The sequence below is a fragment of the Salminus brasiliensis genome, chromosome 19 (genome assembly GCF_030463535.1).
Source record: "Salminus brasiliensis chromosome 19, fSalBra1.hap2, whole genome shotgun sequence".
Lineage (NCBI taxonomy): Eukaryota > Metazoa > Chordata > Actinopteri > Characiformes > Bryconidae > Salminus > Salminus brasiliensis.
This window is the reverse complement of record NC_132896.1, coordinates 15,097,483-15,105,971: the sequence shown is the minus strand read 5'-3', so window position 1 is coordinate 15,105,971 and position 8,489 is coordinate 15,097,483.

Genomic DNA, 8,489 nt, shown 5'->3' with positions numbered 1-8,489 from the left:
GCTTGAAACCCATTGGCTAGGCTACACAGTTTTCACAGTGTTGTATCTAGCACTTAAAGGAGGACTAGAGTGGTCAAGGTTTTATCTTCTTTGTTTACAATCTAAATATCACATTGAAATAAAAGTACTATTACAATACGTACAGACTTTGATTGCTTTTAATAAAATGAACAAAAAAACTGGCTTCAGGGTTTCCCACTGGATGCTACCGAGCAGCCAATCAAAACTGACCTATCAAAGGAACAGAGAAATCAGCCACTGCCCCCACCTCTAAGCTCCCAAAAGTCAACTTGACAACAGTGTTGGGCAATTGTGTAATTGTGTATACGCAGGAAAACACCTCACACGGCATTTGTTGAGCCTCAGCTCTTTGATTGGTCACTTTGAAAACTAACCATGACTTCTGATTGGCTGTTTGGTTAGATCACGGACATGCGTAATCTCTGCAATAGACACTAACACGCCACCATCAGGTCAGTGTCACTGTGTAGTACTGAGAATGACACACCACCCAAATTATGCCTACCTGCTCTGTGGTGGTCCTGTGGGGTCCTGACCATTGAAGAACAGGGTAAAAGGAGGCTAACAAAATACTACAAAGGACTCCTATATGGTAAATTAAGCTGCTGATATGAACAATGAGTATAGACACACAAAAGTGGTGGCTGATCAGTGCATATTACTATTATATAATTATCTATTAGCTATTCTCTTGCTCATCTGTGCGTTATACTCAACATCCCGCCACATCCTCATTCTTGTATGCTAACTTGCACTGGACATTAGCCTGTACTCTTTTGACTCACAACCTCCATTTCTGTATATTTCTGTGTTTAGTTTTTATTCCTATATCATATATTTTATTTCTTATCTCTACATATTTACTTTTATATTGTATCTTGTTTTTATATGATCAGACAGCAATCCAAACATTTGACTCCTAGTCGTACTGTTTACGACAGTGTATGTGACCAATAAACTTTGATTTAATTAGATTGGCTGGACAAAACAGCCTGAGACTCTGAGCTGTTTTTGTCCCTCATATGTCCCTCAACAGGCGCATCTGTATTAGGGGAATAGCACAATCCTTAACAGGACGCAAAGTACAGGCTTGAGTACAGCACTGCCTGCTTTCACTTGAGACTGCAAATTGCCAATCACGTCAGATGCATTACTTTTTCTGCCCTGCTCACATTACATATTTAGTGAGCAAAATCTCTGCTGCCCTGCCTCTGGTCTCATGTAGATGAGGACTCATATTCAGTGCTTTTTCCTTCGTTGAGCTAGGACTTTCGTGACCTGAGCGTCGCAATCACAAAGTAAAGAGATGTGCATGGTGGTCAAAGGCAGATACATACATATCCTTAAATGTTCTCCTCTCTGCGTAAATGTGGTTACCATGATACGGCAACATGTTGCTACGAATGAGTGGGCAGGCTAGCAATCAAAGGAAAGCTACTCCAATGAGAGGAAGCAAAGTACAGAGACAGAATGCTGCAGCATGCAAGAGTAAGGCAGTGTGTGGAATAGACTATAACAGTTTGAAAGAGGACTCTGCTGCGGTTCACTACAATGAATGAGCAGTGAGATGAATGAAAGCAGAGTGCCTCCATAGCACAAAAAAGAGATGGTATAGAGATACCAGGGGTCAGTATCGATGAGTTTGGCAAAAAGCACTGGATCGAAATATTGGAGTGGGGAAAAAATCCTGAAACAGCACACACTCACACCCATTTCTGTTCTCTGCACTAGCCCAAGGCCATTTCTGAACATTTGGGGGTCCTAAACAACATCCAATTTGGGGCACCCCACCCACCCCAATCACCCAATCCAAATATATTCTGTATGTAAAAAAGGAAAATAATGAACACTTGATTAATTTTAAACAAAACAAGTCTGATAATACTAGGAAACACAGCATAACTGTAGCCAGGTTTGCTGGCTGAGCTTTTTGGGCCCCTTGAAAAAATATTATTATATTTTTATGGGCCCCACAACTATCAATTCTGCCAAAATACTGAATAAATACATTGTTAGGGCCACTGTCAGTCATAGGCCCTTAGAGTCATCCCAACTTCCCCCATACAGCCCAGACTGTAACTATCTATAATCTCAAAGATCAAATCTATATAAAAAAAATGAAAAAGTTAAAAAAAAAAGTTAAAGACATGTGTACAGTTCATTGGCCTCTTTTCCACTGCAGGGCTGAACGGTTCTGAACATGGAGGGTAACCATGTCTGCACTGACTCGGTTTGGCATGGTACACTTATAAACCGACTTAGCCCCGTTTTCTTAAACTGGCTTACTGTACTGTACTGTTGTAGGGAGCCGCTGATGGGCTCCATCTTTGTGCCACAATATCCTGGGTTGTTATATTTCCAGTACAGAATCTAATAAGCACTATAGTAGTTCTCTCTTCATGTGTACTGATCATTAGTATGCAGACAAGCCACCTTTTTTTGCACTGTAGCATGATAAAGTGTAGCATGCTTGGGTCAGTAACAGGCCTCGCTGAACATCGCTATTGCAGGACTAGCACAATGACTATGGGCCTCGTCCAACATTGCCACTGCACACTGTCCATGGACCTTGTCCAACACCGCTACTGCAGCATTAGCACGCTGGCTAAAGGGCTCTGATCATTTCTTACATGGTGTTAGGATAACCCGGCTACAGGCCTTGTCAAACAGAGCTGCCATGGCGTTAGCATGGCCCAGCTACCGGGCTTGATCAAAATCACTTTTTGATAGAAAATGACATGTAACAGCTGTGCTAAAGTATGTATATGACTTTGTGACTGTATATTATCTTTTATGCCTGGAACGGTTATCAGTTAGTGTAGTGCTAACGTATAACGTCAAACCGCATTTCAAAAAGACTTGTTTGTTTGAGACGAGTGTGAGAGGTTGCGTTTGTGATCCCCAACTAATCATCCAGCTGAATGCAATCACAGCATCAATTATACAATTCATACAATTCCCACATCAAGTCTTCCCAGCCATATCTGCTCCTGCAGCCAGGGGGGAAACCTCCTCATTAATCTTCCTGATTTCTGAGGAAACACTGGATGAGCAGCAAACTTAAAAACTGGATACTGGTAGTGTATTTACAGTGCAAGACATAAGTGCAAGACAACATGACGAAGTGGCACTAAATGCCTGCTGAGAAAAGAAGTCATTAATCTGCTTGTCTTATTCCTCCGCATAAAAAAAAAAAAAAAAAACGGAGCGCGAGATGATAGAACGTCCTGATGGCGAATGAATGCGTAACATGTGGCAGGGACTGTCACCACGACTGTGTCTGTGCGCGAACATAAGGTGTCAAAGAAGCGTTCATTCTGCTGCCAAGCTCTGCTCTGTTGAATAGACTATTTTATCACCGCACTGCAGAGCATTTCACTGGCATCCTTCTGCTCTGTGATCACCCACCGAGAGCAGACGCACTGGCTAATGCAGTTTCTTCCCTTTGTTCATTCAGTGTGACACCCTTCTCTCCTGTGCCATGCCTCTTGTCCACTCTCTTTCTATCTCTGACCTACATTTCTTTTTCTGCAGCTGTGTTAACATAGTTAAGTAACAGGGTGGAGAGTGTAGAGGGAGGAAAAAAAAAAAAGGATTGCATTGGATGAGTCAGTGGTTGAGATGATGAGCTGTCAGTCAAGTAATAGGCTCTCCATTCACACTTTCATCTCAGTGAATCAGAGTGTGTCAGAATTAGAATCACTCTCTTGGTCTTGAACTTATTAGTTCTGATGATCGGTCCTAAGCACTACTCAGGTGGGATTAGCTTTACACGGGGAGGTGTGATAATGAAATTATTACCAGAGTGTCTTTGTGATTTTAGTCCCACCCAAATCAGTCACGTCAGTAACATTTTACGGACTGCATGTTCCTGTACCTACTAGAAAATCAATACCATGTGAATTAGTCTGTTCTACAGCGCAGCTTCAGTCGGGGCCTAGCACCCAATGGCAAACTATTCAGACAAACCTTGAGTTTTTTTTTTTTGTTTTATCTGATTTTCACCCCAATTTTAGTCATTTTCTATTCCCATCCAGGAGGCTAAAGGCTAACGTGTGCTTCTCCAAGTCCCATTAAACCAGTCAACGCCTGTTTTCCATCTTCTGCTAACACAATGTAACTAGATGGCTGAACATGCTTGAAAGAGAACCCTAACTGCCAGTTCTATTATATTTACATTTACATTTAAGGCATTTAGCAGACGCTCTTATCCAGAGTGACTTACAAAAGTGCTTTGCTATTTACCTCAGCTAGTTAGAATAGACTTATAGTTCAAAGATACCTCTAAACTTTAGACATTACTAAGCACAAGTCAATAAGGTGACCCCTCTGCTATTTGTCAAAGTATCCTCGGAAGAGGTGGGTCTTCAGTCTGTGTTTGAAGACCGCGAGTGACTCTGCTGTTCAGACACCCAGGGGAAGCTCGTTCCACCACTTTGGTGGCAGAACAGAAAAAAGCCTGGACGCTTGTCTTCCGTGGATTTTAAGGGATGGCGGGTCGAGCCGAGCTGAACTTGAAGATCGAAGGGCTCTTGGTGCGGATCGGCTCGGATTATTTCTTTTTTTTTTTACTTGAATTATTGGCTACACTGCCCACATGATTTCCAGTAGTCATTCTCTGTTCTGCCCGTCTCTGTTAAGCTTTTACATACGGACGAAATGTTTGCAGAGTACAGACAGCAAGCATACTAGCCCCGAGCTAACACACTAGCTTCAAGCTAACACATTAACCACAAGCTAACATGGCTGTCACAATATAATGAGATGTTAGCCCCAAGCTAACACACCAGCCACAAGCTAACTGTAGTCACAATACAATAATATTTTAGCTCCAAGCTGACACACTAGTTACAAGCTAGCACACTAGCCACAAACTAATCATGGTCACAGTAGCCAATTATTGTCAAAGTACAATGATATGTTACCTCCAAGCTAGCACACTAGCCACAAGCTAACATACTAGCCACAAGCTAATCATGGTCACAGTACAATGACATGCAAGCTCCAAGCTAACACACTAGCCACAAGCCAATTATTGTCAAAATACAATAATATGTTAGCTCCAAGCTAGCACACTAGCCACAAGCTAACTGTAGTCAAAATATATTTTAGCTTCAAGCTAACACAATAGCTACAAGATAGCACACTAGCCTTAAGTTAACACACTAGCTACAAGCTAACATTGATAGTCGCAGTTCCATGGTCTGTCAGTTCCAAGCTAACACAAGCTAATGGTGGTAGTCACAATAAAATGATGTGCCAATCCTAACCTTACACACTAGCCACAAGCTAACTGTAGTCACCCCGACCCGCCGAGGCATCGAACTTACAAGGCAGAAACAGCATTAACTTTTACAGCAAGTTGTGCTACAACTTGTGTGGACAAGATGGACTAGACTTCGCTCGTCCAGTGTTGCTCCTTAGCTAGGAAAGTAGCTATTGGCTGTCCTAAAAGTTGCTTGAAGTCGCTAAATGATGTCATCTCCTAATTTGCATAATTGTCCATTTTTTAGTCTAATTGTCTAATTATGGTAGAACTACAAATGAACTCTGAATAAATTAACTTCTTCTGTTGATTCTTTTTTTTTTTGGCCTTTGAAATAGGCCGGCACTTCTTAAAATAACTTCATGCTTTGTCTAGACCCACATTACATAAATCATTTTTACATAAAATTACATAAACCAATTCTGTCCTGTGTTGTTAAATGTTAGCATGTCAAATTTCATCAAAAGACTGTTATGTGGGGTGGAACTGCTACTCTACGCTCAATCCTCCTTTATCCAGGCTTGGGACTGGCAAAGTGACCCTAAAAGAGAGACTTTGGCAGAGTTACGTAGTTGTTTTCTTTTTTGGTTAGTTTTGAGATGAATGAGTGATTGTTAAATACAGTGATTTATTTTCGTGTCACACTGAAGACGCATCTGAAGAATGTGTGTTCACCTCAGAGTCTTCAAAAGTCTCCAATAACACCAGAAAAAGTCGCCAGATTTGTCGCTAGTCGCTTAAAAAAAAAAAGTTGCTAGAAGGCTCTAAAAACGTCAAGTTGCTAAGTCGCTAAGTTGGGAACACTGTGCTCACCCATGTGCACCAATGCACCTTAGGCGCCCATGATCTATCACCAGTTCATTAGTTGTCCCTTTTGTGAGAGTTGTCACTTTAGGCAGGTACTAACCACTGCACACTGGAAGTCTAGCCCTGCAAGTCTAGCCATTGTGGGGAATGCGCCAACCCAGTTGTCTAGACACACAGTCACAATTTGGCCTTTGTTGAATGACTGTGTACTTCTTAGCTGCCTAATATATATATCCCATCTCTTGGCACCGTCACTGTAATGAGATAATCAGTGTTATTCACTAGTAGTTTCCGTGCTTTTAATGTTATGGCTGATCAGCGTATATTGAAAACATAACCAGTACGTTCTCCCAGTTCACTTTATTTCCTTCCCATTTTTCTAAATCTGTATGAAGGATTTTGCTTCATTGTTTCATTGCAGAAACCAGAAGTTGGTGAGATCTAATCCAGCAGACACACCCAAACCTGCTTCACAAATGTCACCGTTGTGAAATGGACCGTGCTGCTCAAATGATCGCAAATCAATGAGAAATGCTGGTACCTGGGGGGGAGTATTTTTTGTTTTCAAAGAGAGGGAGCCTGGGGGAAATTGAGGAAGATAAAAGCAATAATCATAAACCAGCCTGGAGCTAAAACAGGCACTAAAGTACCTTTTTTCCCTTGCGCTCTCTCTCTCTTTCTCTCTCTCTCTCTTTCTCTCTCCCTCTATCTTTCTGTTGTTCTTTTCCTCTGTCAATCCTTCCCTGTCCTCCTCTAATAGTTGTGCAACACTCCACTGAACCTCAGGGTCACTGTGTTTTTCCACCGATCACTAATGTGTGCATTTCCGTCCATTTTTTTAAAGCTAAACATAAATATTGATTCATTTAAACAGGTGCTAAGGTCCACCACATGGTCCAAATGTTTGTGGACACCCCTTTTATAATGAATGCATACCGCTAGTTTAGTCAGCACCCACTGCTGACACTGATGTGAAAATGTGCGCGCACACACATACACAGCTTGTCTGAGCTGTGTTCTCTGGAATAATGGCGGTCAATCCAATACTTGGGAGATGACCATCGCCCTTGTCGCTGAATGCAATCAAATCCTCACATCAATGCTTCAGAATTGAGTAGAAAGCCTTCCCTGGACAGTAGAAAGGCTTACTCAAACAAAAGCAGGACAAACTCTCTTTATTTCCTTTGATTTCAGAAGAAAGAAAGAGTCAATGAGCAGGTGTCCCAATACTTTAGACTTGTGTAGATGTAGATGTGTACAGAGACAGCATCAAGAGTGTATTAACACAGTAACCATCACACTGCCCAGTACCTCAAATCAGGTTATGATATTCAGGACTAAGACGAAGTCATGTTTTCCAGGGTTGTATATAAGGAGGTCAAAAGACACGGCTGCCAGTCACTCCCTGAAAAGGCCCCTGAGAGGGACGTATAGAGAGTCTGAAGGACAAAGGCAACACTGACACCCTGAATAATTCAGTTTGACTGGGGTTTTACAACATTACTTAAGTCAGGAATAGGGAAAAGAATGGATGGGGGAAAACAATGGGTGGGGTGGGGGCAAATGGATCAAATCATAAAGAACTGCAGGATGAGCAATGCCAGTTGTGTGTGTGTGTGGCTGTTGCAATTTTTTTAAGGTTGTTTTACATCATAGGTGGTGTTTTGCAATGCAGTGCCTTTGGCTTGGTATTAAATGAGATGGGAGAGAGAGGGAAAGAGAGGGGAAAAGAGAGAGAGAGAGAGATAGAGAGAGAGAGAGAGTGACAGACAGTGAGGGGAAAAAAACTGCTGCTAGGAGGTCTGCTGTGATGTCACATATCTACATCACATCACCATGGCAACCTTGCATCAGCACCAACTTACTGAGGGAGAGAGAAAGCCGACGAGAGACAGAGAGAGAGAGAGAGAGAGAGAGAGAGAGAGAGAGAGAGAGAGAGAGAAAGACAGAGGGGGAGAAAGAGAGCACAGTGTTCTGGCATGTACTACTGCAATTCCGAGGCCGGTTTCACAGCAGAAATAGAAGAAACAAATAAAGGTAGAGCAAGATTATGAAATCTGTAGACATCAGCCTGCTTTTCGGTAATTTAGCAGCATGTGGATCACTCGTGATGCTCCAATACCTTAATAACGACTCACCTAAACAGCCATTCATAACCACGCTATAATACAAGTTAAGATATACCCAGACAGTTCTCAATGAATCACAGAGTTGTGAATGGGCGCTCGCCATTCAGACCTCTAAGTCAGATGCTTACTTCCTAATCGTCTTCTGTGAGTTCATGCGGAACGCATGCAGGCCCTAGGAGAGAGGAGAGAGTGTAAAAGTGAAAGAGTAAGAGAGAGAGAGAGTGAGAGAGACTGACACCAGCAACAAAAGTCCAACTATTCCCACT